Source organism: Gracilinanus agilis, chromosome 4 (assembly GCF_016433145.1).
Source record: "Gracilinanus agilis isolate LMUSP501 chromosome 4, AgileGrace, whole genome shotgun sequence".
Taxonomy (NCBI): Eukaryota; Metazoa; Chordata; class Mammalia; order Didelphimorphia; family Didelphidae; genus Gracilinanus; species Gracilinanus agilis.
Window position 1 is genome coordinate 508,012,095 of NC_058133.1, and position 18,522 is coordinate 508,030,616.

The window sequence follows — 18,522 nt, forward strand, 5'->3', positions numbered from 1 at the left end:
TGGCGAACCTTTTAGACCACATGCCATGCCCCACCCACCCACACAAGTGCCTCCACAGGGGAGGGAGAAAGCTCTCCCACTGGACTGCTGGGCAGAGGGGTGGGTGAAGTGAGGACTGTCCCCAGCAAGTGTAGAGAGGGGGAGGGAGTGGTCTGAGTGCTCTGTTCCCCTCCCACTTTGTCACTTGTGAACCACCCACCTTACCCCTGACAGGAGAGGGAAGAAGCACTCCTTTGGGCTGCTGTGCAAAGGGTTGGGTGAAGTGAAAAAATGTCTTCAGCACAGGTGAAGAGGGGGAGGGGAGCTGCACTGTCCAAGTCCCTCTGCCTTTCTAGTAATGTGTGTGTGTGTGGGAAGCACATGCCCACAAAGAGTGAGTTTACATGCCATCTTTGGGATGCGTGCCATAGGTTTGCCATCACTGATATAGGGTGTCCCTAAAGTCTTAGTGCAATTTTAAGCTTCTGGGACACCCTGTATAATTTGGAGGTGTTTTGACATTTTTACTACACATAAAAAAATCCTATTTGATCATGAACGTTTAATGATCCCTCAGTTATTCAGTACAGTTTTACAGCTGTCCTTACATAAGCCTTATGTATTCCTAGTTATTCATTCCCCAATATTTGATCATATCTTTATTATAAATAGACTTATTTCACTTATATTCTCTTGGTCTTTATTAACTAGCCAATAAGGATATAGGTTTTTTGGGGGGGGAGATGAGGGAGTGTTGGCAGGTTAGATGTGTATCCTGAAACTCTGCTGAACTAATTTTCTCTGTAACCTTTTTAAAAAGTTGGATTTTCTAGAAACGTGATTATATTACTTACAAATAACAATATTTGACCTCATTTGTATTGCTTTCTCTAATAATGACAGTGTTCCTGCCTTGTTGCAATGACTAATATTTAGCATCCTATGGCAAATAATAAGTAAGAAGCACATTCTTCTTTTCTTGCTTTTGGTGGGAATTTTCTGAATGCTTCTCCATTATATAATGGCTCTTGGTTTAAGGTACAGATTTTTATTGTGATGAGTTAAAAGCCTCTTATTCTGAGCATTTTATAAAAGAATAACTTAGGCTTTAAAGGCTTTTTTGAAACTATTCACATGATTTTGGGTTATGTTATTTTTCTAAAGTTGAAGCAGCTTTATGTCTGCTATAAACCCTTTGTGATCATGATGGGTAATTTTCTTAATACACTGCTGCATTCTATTGGCTAGTGCATTGTTATTGCTAAATCCATACTAACCAAAGAAATGTTCTATATCTTTTTTTTGGTATTACGTTTACCTGACATTACAAAAAATACTATATTTACCTCATAAAAAGTACTAGGTTATATTCTTTGTTGTTGTTCAGTCACTTCAGTAGTGTTCTACTCTTTGTGATTCCACTGGGATTTTTTGGCAAAGATACTGGAGCAGTTTACCAATTTCTTCCTCCAAATCATTTTACAGAGAAGGAAACTGAGGTAACAGAGTTAAGTGGTTTGCCCAGGGCTGCTAATAAGTGTCTGAGGTCAGGTTTCAACTCAGGAAGATGAGTCTTTTAGCTCTGAAAGTTACATATTAAATTTATTACATATTTTAAAACAAAAGCAAGGTAAATATAAGATTCATTGTTTCATGTATAATCCTCTTTTTTCTATTCTGCTACATAAGTGGCCATTAAGTTCAGGGGGAAAAAAGTTAATTAAAAAAATAAACAATCTTTCAACAATCTTTCACCTTCCTTTGCCTAAAGGGTCTCTGGGTGTGAGCCACTGACTACCTACACTGTCTATACTTCACAATCTGGTTTTCAGAGACCTCTTTGTATTGGTATTTTCAATTCTCATCATAGCCTGCAGATCCTTTATATACAAAGGGAGTCTCTGGTATCAGCATTGTTAGCATTCATAACCACCCTTAGCACATTGAGATTCAGGAAGGTGAGTCTTCCTGACTTCAGGCCTGGCGCTATTCACTGCGCCACCTATCTGGTCTTCATATTATTCTTTTTATTTGTGAATAATCTATGTATCAAGGAGTATTTATTCTCAGAAAGCCTGAACATATTCTGCTATGAATTCATCTGGGTCAGATGGATTTCTGATAATTCCGTGAGGTCTGGTCCTATTTCTTCCTCCAAGATTGTCCTATTAGATTATTAAATTTCTGTTATACCAGTCTAGACGATTTATATTTTTGTAGATAATCATCTCTTTCCTTTTGAATTTCTCAGAATGTAGCTGTGTGGAGTATTTCCTAGTAATATTCTTTACTTCTTTTGTGTTGTGATTCTCCTTATTTGTGATTTTGCCAACCAGTGTCCCTCTCTTATGTTTCTCTGCAAAACAAAATCAGCTGGTGGTTTTCATCTATCAATTGTTCTTTCATGCTCTAGCTCATCTCGCTCATATCCATATAATCTTTTATTTGTTTATTCACTTTCCTTCGGATAACAACTGTTCCTTTGCTGAAGCTTTCAAGCCCAAGCCTAATCAAAGTTTTTTTGCTTGTTTGCTTTCTTTCTTATGAACTGATAAATGTTTAGCATCATCAACTTGCACTCCAAGAATAGCTCTGGCTGCATGTCAGAGGTTTTGACATGCATTATTACTGTTTTTTAAACTTTCTGCCATTTTTCTGATTTCTATTTTAACCAACTGGCAATAAATTTTGATTTTTGGAATATATGGTTTCTCTACGGCCAGCATATACCATATATATTATGAGCATTCCATGTGTGATTTCCAGCTTCTCTCGTGAAGGTTACTTCATTTCTATTCATTCCTATTTCTTAATCAAGCTGTTCAAATCCATGTTTTTCTATTGTCGATCTTAGTATCAGTCACATTCTTATAATGGAGTGCTGAGGCCCCCTCCTACTATGATCTTTTTGACGTCTTTTCTCTGATATAATTATTAATCTGTCTTTTAAGCTGCTAAATTATTTGGGAAATAAATACAAATGGAGGACTGCCACACACATATATTTATATACACATATGCATGTCTATACATACATATTTATATATTCACTTTCTCCATTTTTAATTCTGTTTATCAGATACCATTAATGACATCATCTTTTTTTGGAGTTGCACGATAAATGTTAATTTGTCCTTTTCATTTTGACCTAATTATGCCTTTTGCAATAAGTCAATAAGTATTTTTAAAGTTCCTACTATGTGCCTAACATTGGGGAAACAAGGAAGGACCAAAGAAAAGGCCAAGTCTTCAGGAAGCTCACAATCGCAATGTATTTCCTGTAAGGCAAATATTGGTGGGTTTTGTTTCTTGATTCACTATGCAAACTTTTAATAGGATTTGTTCTGTAGTTTTTTCATTGTTTTTGTTTAAATTTGACTGATTTGTCTTAATTTTTCCATCCCATCTTGAGATGCATCAATGTGAAATCCTGGGAATTTTGTGTTGGATCCTTATGCTGCAAAAGGTTTTTAATTGCGTTCCTGCTGAGTTTTTCTTTCATATTACTCCTTTTTCTCTTCCAGGATAGTAGTGACGTGTCTTAGGTGGAACCTAGAGTTGTTCCATTCCATCTCTGGTCTGGCCTGGGTGGGGATGGGGAGGTTGAGGGTTTCCTATAATCTGGCTGGTTAGAGGGAAGAGAGAAGGCAGGAAATCTTGAGCTTTGGGAAACAGCAAAGAAAGGGGAAGATGCTCCCAGGTTGGGGAGGAATTGAGCTGAGCTTCCAGCACAGAGAATCTGAAATGTCTTAGTCCCAATGGGACCTTGGATTCCAGGGGGTGGGATTAATCAGTGAGGAGAAGAACCCCTGGCTGTGGAATGATTTGGGAAGGTGATAAAGGGTAGGTGAGGTCCCATCTTATCTGATGTGGGACAAGGCAACTCAGGAATTCCCTGGGCTTTGGTCAGTGAGTTGTTTCTAGACTTCAATTGGACTTTAGTTCCTTGGTTCTGTAGAAGGGTCAGAGAAATGATTCTGGAGTTTGGGATCAGGAAGCCAGTCTCCAAGCCTGAATGCATGGGCCTATCTGCAGGTGGATCTTATCTCTAGATCTCATGAGTTTAGATTAGAGTGGGTGAGGGAGGGGATTAGGAAAGGGCCCTTGAACTCACTAACCCAATCAGTCATACAGACAGGAAAGTTAGATGGAAGCAATGAGGCAGCCAATGCACCAAATTCTGGTTAGAGTGAGCCGAGACTCCAGAGCTACCAGACTAGAGAGCTCCTGGGTGGTTCCTTTGGCTGTTATTAGTATTTCCATTCTTGCTTCTTCACCCATTATGTTTAGTGGTGTGGGTTCTACCTCTCAATGCATGCCTTTTGATCCAGCAATACCACTACTGGGTTTATATCCCAAAGAAATTAAAAACAAAACAAAAACAAAAACTGGGCATGGACCTGTTTGTACAAAACTATTTCTAGATGAGCTCTTTGTGGTAGCAAAAAATTGGAAAATGAGGAGATGCCCCTCGAGGGGATGTCCCTCAGTTGGGGAATGGATAAACAAATTGTGGTATCTGATGATGGTGGAATACTATTGTGCTATGAGGAATGATGAACTGCTTGATTTCTATAAGAGCTTGAAAGACCTCCATGAACTGATGAGCAGTGAAATAAGGAGAACCAAGAGATAATTATACACAGAGACTGTAATACTATGGGATGATCAACTGTGATAGAGTTTGCTACTAATAGCAATGCAATGATCCAGGACAATTCTGAGGGACTTATGAGAAAGAAACACTATCCCATCAAGAGAAAGAACTGTGGGAGTAGAAATCCAGAAGAAAACAAATGATTCATCACTTGTTTATATGAGTATGTGATTTGGCATTGGTTTTGGCTTTAAAGGCTTGCTCTTTTACAAAAATGAAGAATATATTTACGTACATATATTTATGTATGTTGGTGATAATATATTTATGTGCATAACATGTAAATGTACATTGATGATAATATATTTATGTACAACCCAGTGGAATTGCTTATCAACCCTGGAAATGGAGAGGGATGTGGGGAGGGAGAAAACACGAACCATGGAATCATGGAAAAAATTAAAAAAACAAAAAACAAATTCTACCTCTGACCTAGGTGATATTAGGCAAACCACCTTACCTTCCTGGGTCTCAGTATCCTCCATCTACAGCCTACCTGGCCTCTGCAATTCCTGTCACCTTTCAGTTTATCTTATGAGGAAGGATTTGAGTGGTGTTTCAGGATCACTGAAGGGGTTTCAGGAGAACCTGAGTTCCCTGGCTTTTTCACTACTTAGCCATCTTGGCCAGAAGTCCTCTCTCCTCCATTTCTTTCATTCTCAGAGGAAAAACTATCTTTATGCTCAGGCATCCATCTCATCTCATATTCAATCTCATTTCCTCTAGAATCTTCATCCCTTCTCTTATACACAGTTAACCTCTCCCAGTCAACAGTGTCCTTTTCCACCTTGCCCAACAATTACCTTTTATAGCAAAAGTTCTTAATGTGGGGTCTGTGGCCTAGTTGACTTTTTAAATTATATTTTATTTTTAGATCCATGTTTCAGCTCACATACCTCCCTCCCACCCCAATCAAGAAAGCAAGAAAAACAAAACCTCTATTACAAATATGTATTGTCAAGTGAAACAAATTCCCATATTGCTGAGGGAAGGGAAAAGAGGGGGAAAAAAAGTCCTCATTCGTTGGTAGACGGCCATCTTGAGTCTTCTGGATTGTGGCTGGTCACTGTGTTGATATGAGTTCCTCAGGCCCTACATATTTCAAAGTTTGTCTGTTTTAACCACATTGCTGCTATCGTATAAATTGTTCTTCTCACCCCACTCTGCATCAGCTCTGACAAATCTTCCCATATTTCTCTGAAACCATCTCCTTCATCATATTATATCATAATAGAGATCTATCACATCCATATCTCTTAACTTGTTTGGTCATTCCTGAATTGATGGACACTGCTTCTCCCCCACCCCAACCCCTCACAATTCTTTGTTACTACAGAAAGAGCTGCTATAACATGAACTAGTTTTAAAAAGAATTCTTAATAACTATTGTAATATGACTGTTAGCCTATGTAATTCTATGTACTTTATTTTGTTCACTTAAAAACATATTCTGAGAAGGGTTCCATAGGCTTTACCAGATTTCCTCCCTCTCCCTCTCCCCACCCCCACCCCACCCCTCATATCAATATGGGTTAAGTGACTTGCCCAGGGTCACATAACTCAGGTCTTTCCAACTCTGGGCCTGATGTTCTAATTTATTGTGTCTCCTTGTTTATATTTGTGTTTGATATCTCCCTTGACACAATGTAAGTTTCCTGAACGAAAGAACTGTTTCATTTTTTTATTTGGATGTCTACTACCTAGCACAGAAAACACACATAATAAATGACTGTTGATTGATTTCCCTTTCCCTAAAATACCATTCTTTGACCTGGATGACCACTCCAACTGGAACCAGGAATCAAAGATCATAGATTTAGATTTAGAGCAGGGACAGACTTTGGAGATTATCTAGACCAGTGATTCCCAAAGTGGGCGCCACCGCCCCCTGGTGGGTGCTGCAGCGATCCAGCGGGGCGGGGATGGCCACAGGTACATTTGGGGTGGTGAATAACTGTAAGGGGGTGGTGATAGTATGTGACAGGGGGCGCTAAGTAATATTTTTTCTGGAAAGGGGACGGTAGGCCAAAAAAGTTTGGGAACCACTGATCTAGACGAACCCTTTATTTTGCAAATGAGAAAACTGGTTAAGTGACTTATTCAAAGTCATTCAGGTAGTAGAGCTAGCATATGAACTCAGGCCCTGACCCCACATCCAGCTTTCTTCCAATTATACTTCCTATCTTTTCTCCCTTTCACTGCCAAATTCCTAGAAAGAACAGTCTATACATGTGACATTCGATGTCCTCCTTTCCTACCCACTCACTCTCTAACTCTTTACAATCTGGCTTCCACTTCTATTTCCAATGGAAACAGCTTTTTCTGAGGTGACAAGTGACCCCTTTGTTGGCAAATATTAAGCTACCCCCTTATTTTTTTAAAACTCTTAGCTTCTGTCTCAGAATTCCAAGTCAGAAGAGTGGTAAGGCCTAGGCAACAAGGGTTAAGTGACTTGCCCAGGGTCACACAGCTAGGAAGTGTCTGAGGTCAGATTGGAACCCAGGACCTCCCATCTCTAGACCTACTCTCTAACCACTGAGACACCTAGCTGCCCCCCAACCCCCTTATTCTTGATATTCAATCTCCCTTTCCTCCTGCATCTTCTTGGTTTTCCTCCTCCTTTGGTCACCTTTTCTGCTCTTTCTCCCTTTCAAGGCAGTCACTAGCAGAGGTTCCGCCCACATGCCTCTTCTCTCCCCTCCCTACACATGCTTCCCTTTGTCACCTGGGGTCAGGGCTTGCATCCTCCTGTCACTTTGCCTGGCTCTCACCTTCCTATTCCATATTTCCTATTTGTGTATTTGTCTTTCCTCTAAGGCTTGTGTCAGATCAATCTTCCAGAACCTTCCAGGTCCTTCATCAAGGTTCCTTGAATGAACTGTCCTGAGTGGAGTGCCATCTGGCTTTTCCCTTGGTCACATTCTGTTCTGCCCTTTTATCAATAACTTGGATGAAAACATGTACAAGATGCGTATCCAGCTTTGGGGCAGCAAGAAGCCAAGAGGAAACCCTAGCACAAGGGAAGGCCAAAGGAAAATCCCAAATCTGAACAGGCTGGAATTCAAAAGGTCAAATCTAGCAAGACTAAATGCAAAATGATCTGGCCCAAGGCTAGGCTCTGCTCTTTCTCTGTCATCTTGAATGATCACTTCACCTCACGAAGCGTGGGCTTCCTCATCTGTAAAAGGATGCTGGGCTAGCTGATGTTGAAGGGTGCTTCCAGAATCCTAGACTCATGGGTTCATCGATTCAACTGCACAAGCACACACTGGGGGAAACGTGGCTAGGCAGCAGAAGAGTGACAGTGGGAAGATCTCTAGGTGTGGAGTCAGAGACTCTGGGTTAGATCCATCTCTTGGACCCAGTCAACAGTCATCCGAATGAAGCTGGAAGCTGTACTCAGCCCAACAACATCCAAAGCATAGGAAGTCTTGATCCCCTTGTTATGGGAGCTAAACTTCTCAATGTAAAGCCAGAGTACCTGGCAATTACAAAACACTGGAATGTGCCAAGAAGGGTGAAGGGGATGGGGCTTCCATCACTTGCCTCATCTTTCCAGAGCAGCCTACCTACCAAAAAGGTAGTGAGACCTTCACGCTTTTCTTTGGTTCTGATGGACAGACAAGATTCACTCTTAAAATGTTTTTCTATTCAGCAAGAATTCTGAGTCCAGATCAAGGTGGCCAAATGAAGCCTGGTGCAGAAAGGAGGGTTCGGATTTCAGGCTTGACTCCGGATCCCCATGGGACTACAGACCATTTTTCTAACCTTTCTGGGCCTCTTTTTCCTCATCTATAAAATGGGAATGACAGCTGTAGCACTTGCTTTTCAGCAAAGAAGGAAGGAGAAAATGCTGGATTTGGAGGCAGAAGACCTGGGGACAAATTATGGCTCTGCTACTGACTTTTTGGGGAAGTTATTTCACATGGTTTAAACTCAGTCTCTTCATCTGTAAAATGGGGAGTCTGGCCAGATAGTCCTCTCAGATGCCTTCTAGCTCTAACTCCATGATCTCGGGGTCCCTGGATGGGAGGCCAATGTCCAAACTCTGTGACAAGAAAAAGATGGAGGAGCTAGAAGGAGTTAGCCTGGAAACCAGCCCAGGGAAAAGCAAGAGAAGAACAGCTGATGCTGAAATGGTATCTGGGAGCCTCCTCTGCTGTAAAGCAAGTGCCATGGCTGCTATTCCCATTTTATAGATGAGAAAAAAGAGGCCCAGAAAGAGTTCATGAACAGCCAGTGGTCCCATGGAAAACAGGAGTCAAGCATGATTCTGAGTCCTGCTCTCTGTACCAGGCTCCACTTGCCCACTTTGATTTGGGCCCAGATTCTTGCTGAATAGAAGGGCATCTTAACAGTGAACACTTTGCCTAGAACAGTTGTAAGCTGCCTACTGTCAAGGCCCAACAGGACCAGGCTGCTCCATCTGGATGAAGCAGGTCACCTCAGGCAGTTGTGTGCCACAGAAAGCCATAAATGAACTTTGGTTTTCACATTTTTTGTTAAACGTTTCCCAGGGACATTTTATCGGATTTGGGCTTGGGGAGTTTGGTGGCGAGTCTGACACTCTACTCTAGGTCTCTGAGCTGTTACAGTCTGTGATCAGTGAATCAGGGCACAAGAGGATGGAAAAGACACAACGGAAAGTCCAGAATCAGGACCAGGAAGCCCAACCAGAGAGTTAGGCAAAGGGTATCATGGGATATGACAGTGAAGTGGGACAATGTGGGAGAGGGGGAATGAGTACCAGTCTTTAAGTCAAAAGACCTAGGCTTAAATTCTCAACTTCATTAGCTGTTTTGTCTCTAGGCAAGTCCCTAATTCTTCCTAAGCCTCAGTTTTCACATCTGTAAAATGGAGATATGAAAATGTATACACCAGGAAGGAGTTAGATGAGGGGAAACCAGCATTTATAAAGCACCGCATGCTGTGCACTATACTAAGAGCTTTGCAAGTATTACCTCATTTGATCCTTACAACAACATAGCGTGGTAGGGCTATTATTATCCCCATTTTACATATAAGGAAATGAAGGTAAATAAGGTCACACTGATAGTGTTTGAGGCCAAATCTGAACTTAGGTCCTCCTGACGCCAGGCCCAGGGCTGTCATTGGAGCTGTTAGCTGTTTCAGTGACTTCTAAGTTCCCAATGATCCTGAACCAGAAAATTCATTGTAAAATTCCTAGAGAATAGGTCTACAGAATGGGAATGATGATCCCGACTCCCTACTCCATGAGACTGTGAGGAGGAACAAATGAATTAAAAGTGCAAAAGCACCCTGAAAATCCTCCAGTGCTTCATGTCTCTCAGGATCACACAGAATGGCCTGGTCTTTCTGGCTTGTCCAGCTGCAGCCAGGGGTGACTGAGCCATCTGCAGCCCTCAAAGCTTTCTCTCAGAAACAAAAGAAGAACAGCATTTACAAGGAAATTACTTCAAAAGCAAATTTACATGGAAATAGCATTCAGGCCACTTCAAAGAACATAAATCCCAAACAGAGCAATCCAAGTCAAACAAGATGCCAGCAATGCCCTTGCAGTCCCTGGTCCTACTCCATTCCTCTATTATCTCTTTCTCATGTTTCTGAAGATTCCTGCCCCCTTCTCCATCCCCTCTGGATCCTGGCTGCGCTCACTAAACTCCCCTTCAACTTCCTCCCTCTCTTTCTTCTGTGCCTAGCTTAAAGTCAGTCTACTCTGTTCCCCCTTCAAGACTAAAATAACTAGGGGGCAGCTGGGTGGCTCCATGGATTGAGAGCCAGGCCCAGAGATGGGAGGTCCTGGGTTCAAATTTGGCCTCAGATAACTTCCTAGCTGTGTGACTCTGGGCAAGTCACTTGACCCCCACTGCCTGGGTCTTACCACTCTTCTGCCTTAGAACCAATACATAGGATTGATTCTAAGATGGAAGGTAAGGATTTAAAAAAAAAAAAAAAAGACTAAAATAACTACTGATGGACCTGCCAATGTTCTCTTTGGTTCTCTGAATGTAATTCAAATCAATAAACACGAAATGTCCCCTGTGTGCAAAGGCACTGGGTGGGTCCTATGGCCTCCATCTCCACTCTTTGGCAGCTCATCACACTGCTCTGCTTCAAAGATCCTGAAGACTGAAATTTCCTCTGACCAAAATCCTCCTGTCTTACCCCTCTTCTATCACTGCTTTCGAGCCTGCTCCTTGCCCTCAATGTGACCACTGTGCCTCCTTGTTCTTAGTCCTATCACTCCCAGAAGGCCCCATCCATATCTCAGCCTCTCTCCAGCCCTGATCTAATAAATTGCCTTCCTGAACCTCACCCACCAGGCCCAGCCATCCCTGGCTCATTAATCGCCACCTCTGGGTAATTCTCCCACTTCTCCTACTCCAAAACAAAACAACTGTAGCCAAACATTGCTAGAAAAATCTCAAAACTCTTCTGATTAAATTGACACAAATTTATGTTCTCTCCCCTCAGCTGAGCCCTCAGTGTTGCCTTTGGCTCCTTTTATTCATCTCTTACTCATTCCTCATCTTCTCTTCCCCACAGTGGCTGCTCTAAATAATCTCTGCTCCCTGCTCCACCTTCACATGACCCTGCCTCTCTAAGGGACTTTAGAGGAAATAGGGCTAAGAAGCTTCTAGGGGACAGCTGGGTGGCTCAGTGGATTGAGAGCCAGGTCCAGAGATGGGAGGTCCTGGGTTCAAATCTGGCCTCAGACACTTCCTAGCTGCATGACCCTGGGCAAGTCACCTCACCCCCATTGCCTACCTACTCCTTATTGCTCTTCTGCCTTAGAACCAATACACAGTATTGATTCTAAGATGGAAGATAAAGGCTTTTAAAAAAAAAAAAAAAAGAAGCAAAAGAAGCTTCTACTTCTCCAACCCTCTCTCTGTTCTCACTGATCCACTTGTCAGTCCTTCTCTAATGACACTTTCATCTTCTACCCTATCTGCTGTTAGGCTGTGAGACCTACAAGGACATGGGCTGAATATCACTTATTTTCCCTTCCCCAGTCATTTGCACTCAGTAACAACTCCAGAAATATTTGCTGAATGTTTACAACAAATATTTATTGGGCTTCCTCTCTTCTTTCTAAGACTCTCTGCCCTCTCCCATGCCCTCCTAGCTCAAACCAAGATGGTCCCCTGCCTTCTCCAGGCTGATCTCTCCACGAATGTCCCCCTTAGTGACTGTTTTGTTCTTTATCTCTCGGCTCTTTTCCATCTCTGTCCAGTGGCTTCTTGCCCTCAGCCTCATCTCCCCATAAAACTCCTCCTTCCTGATCCTTCTGCTGTCTCTAATTCCTCATCTTGTGGTTTGACTTCCAGAAAGAAGGGTCACTGCTCAACTACCATGTGTACACTCTATCCTTGACCCTTTGCGGGCAGACTCTATCCCATCAATCTCTTGGAACTGCTCTCTCCCGGGCCTCTGATAATCTCTTTCTCATCACATCCAATGGCTCTGCCCTCACTCCCCAGGGCCTCTTTGGAGACTCTGACATCAATAGATCACCACCCTCTCCCTTGACTTCCATGACACTGTCTCCCAGGATTCCCTCAGTTCTTTATCTCATTTGAAGGCCCTTCCTCCTCCGGCTCCTGCTGCACCACCCCAGGCACTGTCTCTCCCTCATTGTTGTGACTGTATTTACCGCCTCTTAGAGGGCTGACTTTCAGGTGTGCAGCCCCAGCTCCCAGGCTCTCCATATCAGCCTGCTAGACATCTCTACTTCAATATATCCAAAGAGTCTCCCAAACCAAAATCCTATCTCTTTCCCTGTGCCCAAAACCTCTTAGGTCTCCAATGCCTCTATCCCTGCTAAGAGCACTGTCCTCTCAGTCACCCAAGATCAGAACCTCCCCATAATCCTTCACTGGGCCCTCTCCTTCACTCCCCAAATCTTCACAGTTGAGTCTTCCTGCTTCTCTGCCTTCACAATAGTTCTCCCAGTTGTCATTCCATTCAATCGCCACTGTACCTCCTCAAGTTCTGAACTCATGCACTGGATTATTATTATTATAAGTTCTTTGGGGAGGTTTTAAACCCTTATTTACAACTCTAAGATAGAGGGGCAAGGGTTAGGCAAATGGAGTAAAGTGACTTGCTCAGGGTCATAAAGCTAGGGAAATGTCTGAGGCTAGATTTAAACCCAGGGCCTCTCAACTCTAGGCCTGGTACTCTAGCCACTGAGCCACTTAGTTGCTCCTTATTATGAGCTCTTAATTGTTCTTCTGCCTCTAACCTCTCCCCAACCAATATATCCTTCCACCACCGCCATGATCATGACCCTTATTCCACATCCCAGAGGGATCACTCTCTGGTTCCATGTGCCTGCCAAATAGCTTATAAATGCCTCAGGAACAATCTGGCTCCAGGCTTTATCTTTCCAGACTCCTCTCACACTGCTGCCCATTCATGGACCAGATTCCAGCAGAACAGCACATTCTCTTCTTACCCCCTTCCACATTTGTGGACACCATGTACTCAGCTCCACCTGCTGAAATGCCTTTCTTTGAGCTCCAGCTCAGATGTCACCTCTTCCATGAGGCTTCCCTTGACTTCCTCCCTCCCCTGTCATCCTAAGGTAGCAGCATCCTCTCCCTCCTAAAGTTTCCTTGATAAAACCTTCTCTGGACTCCTGCCTCCTCGGCACTTAGAACATTCTGCCTCAAATTACAGCTCCTGGCTTTGAGCCCTTCCTGGAGATGAGAATCAAGCTGGTCTTACTGAATTTTTGTTCCCCAGTGCCTGGCATATAGTATGCACTTAACTAATAGCTGTTCAATGAGCTGCCCACTGGCCTCTTTCCTACCTAAGATCATTTCTTTAGAACACACTCATATAACACCTCTTCTGGATCATTAAGTATGATGAGCTAGAAGGGGTCTAAGAGAGCTTTTATTCCACCTCCCATTTGACAAATGAGGAAACTGAGGTTCAAAGCAATTCAGCAGTTTGCCAAAGATCCTAGTGAGTTTGCAACCCAGCCAAGATTTAAAACCAGGTTCCTTTACCCCCACATCCTGTCTCACAATGGCCTGCTTCAAATGATTGTGCTGAAAAGGGAAAATGCAGGGAAAAAATGAGAAAATGCAGCCTGAGCTTTTCTAATGATGATCCTGCAGTGCCAAGGCCTGCTGGGGCTGCTCTATTTCTCATCTGCTATACACTGGGGCCACCACCTACCTTTCTGAAAGAGCTGGGGTTGGAGTGTCACAACGGGACGGTTCATGTTTTCGTCAGCCTCAATGACTCCTACGATTCTTCAAATGAAATCCATGCTACAGTCCCCAGCTCTGCAAAACTGAAAAGCTCAAGAGTGTCAATACCCTGCTGGAGAGCACACTGACTTGTGTGAATGAGCTTTATTGATGTGGTTGCCTCATATCACATTAGAATCATACATGGGGCCCGGTGTATCGTGGAGTAGGCTCAGGTGGCAAAAGCACAAAATACAGAGACGACATGAAGCATGTCCTTGAGGAGCTTACATTCTTGGGAGAGGCAGAACAATCCATAGACATCTTAAGTAGGTACAGAAATGGTGCAGTGGATAAATCATTGCTCTTGAAGTCAGGAAGACCTGAGTTCAAATGCTACTTAAGTAGGTATGGAAGATGGACAAAGAGAAGACAAGGTGTGCAGAGCTGGGGTGTGTGGAGGCACACTTACTCCCATTCCGGACTTCTACTCTCACTTTCCCTGGAAAAGTCCCAAACATTTCCCAGCACCATAACTGGTTAAAAAAGAAGATGAAAGGAAGCAGGATATGGAGCAGAGCTGGAGTGGGCCCAAATGTTTCAATCCACTCAAACCCAAACCTGCTCTGCTCTCCTCCAGCAGCTGGTCACACTCAAAGCCTTGCAGGGACTCAGTGGACCTAAGCTGTCTGTAGTTTCTATGCTGCTGGCCCTTGGAACAACCAGTGGTAAAAGAAGTCAAGAGACCTGGAACTCCAGGCACAGGCAGGTCAGAGATATCTCTGAGAATCACAAAAGGATGATGCAGGATTTCCAAAATCGAAAGTAAGAGGTGATATGGAACACATTTCTAATTGTTGCTAATGACCACGAGAGTTATTAGCTACAAGTTATTAGTGACAAACATTTTTTTTCCCTTAAACTCTTACCTTCTGTCTCAATAACAAGTCTAAGACAGAAGGGCTAGGACTGGGAAAATCAGGGTAAGTGACTTGCCTAGGGTCACACAGCTAGGAAATCTATGAGGTCAGATCTGAAGCATGCACCTTTTATCTGAAAGACTGAAACTTTGGGTATGCATTTTGCCTCTTTCTAATTTTAATATTTAGTATTCTAAAATAAAAAGAAAAACTAATGTTTACCAGTTTCTTCCATATTGAATAGGCAAGTTTCCTTACCCCACATTTTCAATCTTCTGACAAGATTCTGAACTCTCTTAGAACCACAAAAGACACACAGTGCAGAACACTTCACATCACACCCAGGCATTCACTGGGTGATTCATACCCAGATCCCATTACTCAGCCCAGTGTGTTCTGTGCTTTTTCTGAGTGGCTAAAAACATCTTATTTTAAAATATTTTATAACAGTTCACGACACAGAATAAAACAAGACCAGGCTATGTGTACTTATATTTAGTACCCCCAGGAAAACATTTTAAAAGAGGTCCTTGAAACTCATCTCTCATGGTGCTCTCAATATGTGAGCTCCCTGCAATGCAGACATTGCCCTTGGCTGTAGTTTGTAAACTAATGTTTACAAAGACATGTGAACCTTCTGTCCAAAGGAATAATACACTCTAGCATTATTTAGCAAAAGCACATTAAAAGAGAAAAGAAAACACCCCTCAAATGAGGGCCAAGTGACATTAGAAGCAAGTTGCAGGAACTTGTCACTCTAACCAATGCATGACTACAAACTATCCCAGAGCTCTCTCTTCTCTTCTCTCCTTCTCATTTTTCTTCTCTCTCTCTCTCTCTCTCTCTCTCTCTCTCTCTCTCTCTCCCCTTTTCTCCCTCTCCTTCTCTCTCTCTCTTTTTCTCTCTCCCCCTCCCCCCCCCTTTCTCCCTCTCCTTCTCCCTCTCTTCTCTCTTTCTCCTTCTGACTCTACCCCCAGAAAGTTTTCCTGGGAAAAGTACAACCAGTCCAATCAACATCTTGTTTCCTGTCTATCAATACCTGAGAAAAGTGGACAAACAGGTACTTTTAGTTTGAAGAGGAAACCCCCAAAGTGCCAATGTGAGGCAACTGAAGAGAGCACTGGCTTTGAGGTCTAGAGACCCTGATCTTTTGGGTTCTTTAATTGCCTCAGATTCACTGGGTGACCTTGTTCTCAAGTCTTCTTGTGTGAAGCAAGGAAGTTAAAAGTCCTTGGACTATCTCAATTCCACTGAACAAACTGCCTATGTCCTGGACACCAAGACCCTCAGAGTCTATGATCGAAGTGTCAGAGCTCAAGCTGCCTCTCTGAATCTCCATTTTCTTCTCTGTCTAATGGAGGTTAAGAGTTTTGGACACAAGGAAGCCCTCTCTCTGTCAATGCCAATTGCAGTCTCACAGAGTTGCCAGGGCAGACGTGACCCCATAATGCTTCTGGCCAAAGACTCGGGGTCAAATACCAACTGGGTGGGACCTGACTTAAGTGGCCTCCCATCTGCGAGCCTCAGTTTCCCCACTTGTAAAAGGAGGGGGTGGGCTCGATGCTCTGGAGACTCTTAAGATTTGTGCTCTCTAAGGTCCTATCCAGAGAAGCCGGGTTCGAATTCTGCTGCTTGATTCCTCTCCCAGAGGCCCGAGAATTCCTTCCTCTGACCAAGGAGGAGGAGGAGGAGGAGGAGGAGGAGGAACCTTCAGTAGGCCAACTTGAAAGTCCCATCCAGCTCTGGCCTGTCCGTGCCTCTTTCCCTGCCTGTACAAGGATAGGGTTGGATTAGGCGGCCCCGAAGCCTTCTGATGTCCCGCCGTGCCTCAGTTTCCTCCTCTGTCCAAAGAGGATACCACACCAGCTGGCCTTTGGGGCTCCGTGCCTCAGTTTCTCCACGAGTCCCCCGTTCTTAGACCTTACACTTCTCTCCTGTGCCTCAGTTTTCCATGAGCCCTGGCTCTAGTTCTGACCCCACATTCCTCCCCCGCCCCGTGCCTCAGTTTCCCCACTTGTGCATGGGAAGGGGTGTTATCCGGACTCTGGACCCCGGACCTCCCAAGATTCCTGCGTCTGCAGGGTACGCAGCGGGCGCTTAATCAAGACTCTCGAGCGAGTGTGGCCAGCCTCGGCCAGGCCCGGAGGGACCGCGTCCACCCTCTGCCAGCCTCCCCCTCCCGCCGAGGTTGCCACGGCCCGGGCTGTTACCTGTCTCAAGTAGTTCAGTCACCGGGCCGGGCGGCAGAGAGCGAGCCCCGCCCCCGGCCGACTTTGCCGCTGCCGTCGATGTGAACGTCAATTCCGATGCGTCACTTCCGGATACGCCCACGGGCTGTCCTCAGAGGCCCTCCACCATGGTGCCGCCTTCACTGCGCACGCGCCAAGCGGCAGCCGCCACTCCCACAATCCCTCCAACTCCAGGTGTAGCGCCACGCTGGCCTGGCAAAGCTCCTCCCTTTGATCGACTGGCCCCGCCCATCCAGAGGCCGCTAGGTGGTCCCTTAGTGCACTGAGGCCCGGCCCTGGAGGCAGAAGCCTACTCTTTTTGAGTTCATATCCTACCTCAGAAAGTCACTTAATTCTGTTTTCTAAGTTAGACCCGGAAATGGGCAGCCACTCTGCCAAGAAAATTCCAGATGGGGGCGGGGGCGTTTCCCGCCTGTGCTGGTACTACAGCACAATCTCTTAGGTCCGAGAAGAGGCTATTCAAAATCACCGACTCTCAAGTACAAAATCAGAATTTCAGTATTGGGGGTAGTAAGGTAGGTAGCACAGGGAATAGAGTGCCATATCGCCTAGCCTTGCTGCTCTTCTGTCTTAGAACTGATAGTAAGACAGCAGGTAAGTGTTAAAAAAAAAAAAATCTCCGTTTGAGAACCTCAGAATCTCTCCTCTAAGAATCGGAACCTCCCGGAAATTGTCTTATCACAAAACTTTGGAATCTCAAGGTCAGAATCAGAGCATCTTAGTCACACGTGTTTCCAGCCCTCCGACTGGGAGCTCCTTAAAGGCAGGAATCGCGCTTGTGTTTCTTTGTATCCATAGTGCCTGGCACGTAGTTGATGCTTAATAAATGTTGAATACCTGAAATAGAACATCACAATCTTATTGAAGAATCACGGAATCTCATAATCACAAAATCCCAGGATTGCAAAACTGAAAGGGAACCCAGAAGCCAGAGAGCCCATCCAGGACCTAAAAAAAAATCCCCTCTATCAAAAAGATGAGATTGGGCTAGCTGATCTCTCGAGTCCTTTCCAGCTCCAAGGATTTAGGAGTCTGTAAACTCAATCCTCTGTAGAGAAAGAGTAGAAATGTTGGGGCAGTTGCCAACAGGAACCATTAGATGGCAGCACTTGAGCCTTCCTGATCCGAGAAGTCTACTAGCCCAAAAGGTCTTGGAGCATCAAAGAATCACAGAAATGGAAACTAGAAAGGACTTTAGAGATCGTTGATTGAATCCTCCTCCTTCCCTGCTTTGTGATTTTCAATATTTGTGTTTGCTTTCCAGCCCGTGCGATGGCTTTGTTGGTGGGGTTGTTGTTCAGTTGTTTCAGTCCTGACTATTTGTGACCCTTTTTGGGTTTTCTTGGCAAAGATACTAGGGCAGTTTGCCATTTCCTTCTCCAGCTCATTTTACAGATGAGGAAACAGAGGCAAACAGTTAACTGTCACACACCTAGTAATTATCTAAGGTCATATTTGAACTCAGGTCTTCCTGACTCCAGACCATTGTACCACCTAGTTGCCCCATAATAATATTAGAGATATCACAA

At 44.0% G+C, this 18,522-nt stretch overlaps 1 long non-coding RNA gene across 1 annotated transcript; it reads right to left on the reverse strand.

The window, feature by feature from the left end:
* Positions 1-5,605: 5,605 nt before the first annotated feature.
* Positions 5,606-17,023, reverse strand: LOC123247568. The gene is made up of 3 exons (XR_006506153.1): positions 16,955-17,023; positions 13,811-13,928; positions 5,606-5,728 (listed from the first exon to the last, which is right to left on the reverse strand). It is a non-coding gene; the product is annotated as an uncharacterized LOC123247568 (long non-coding RNA).
* Positions 17,024-18,522: the final 1,499 nt, after the last annotated feature.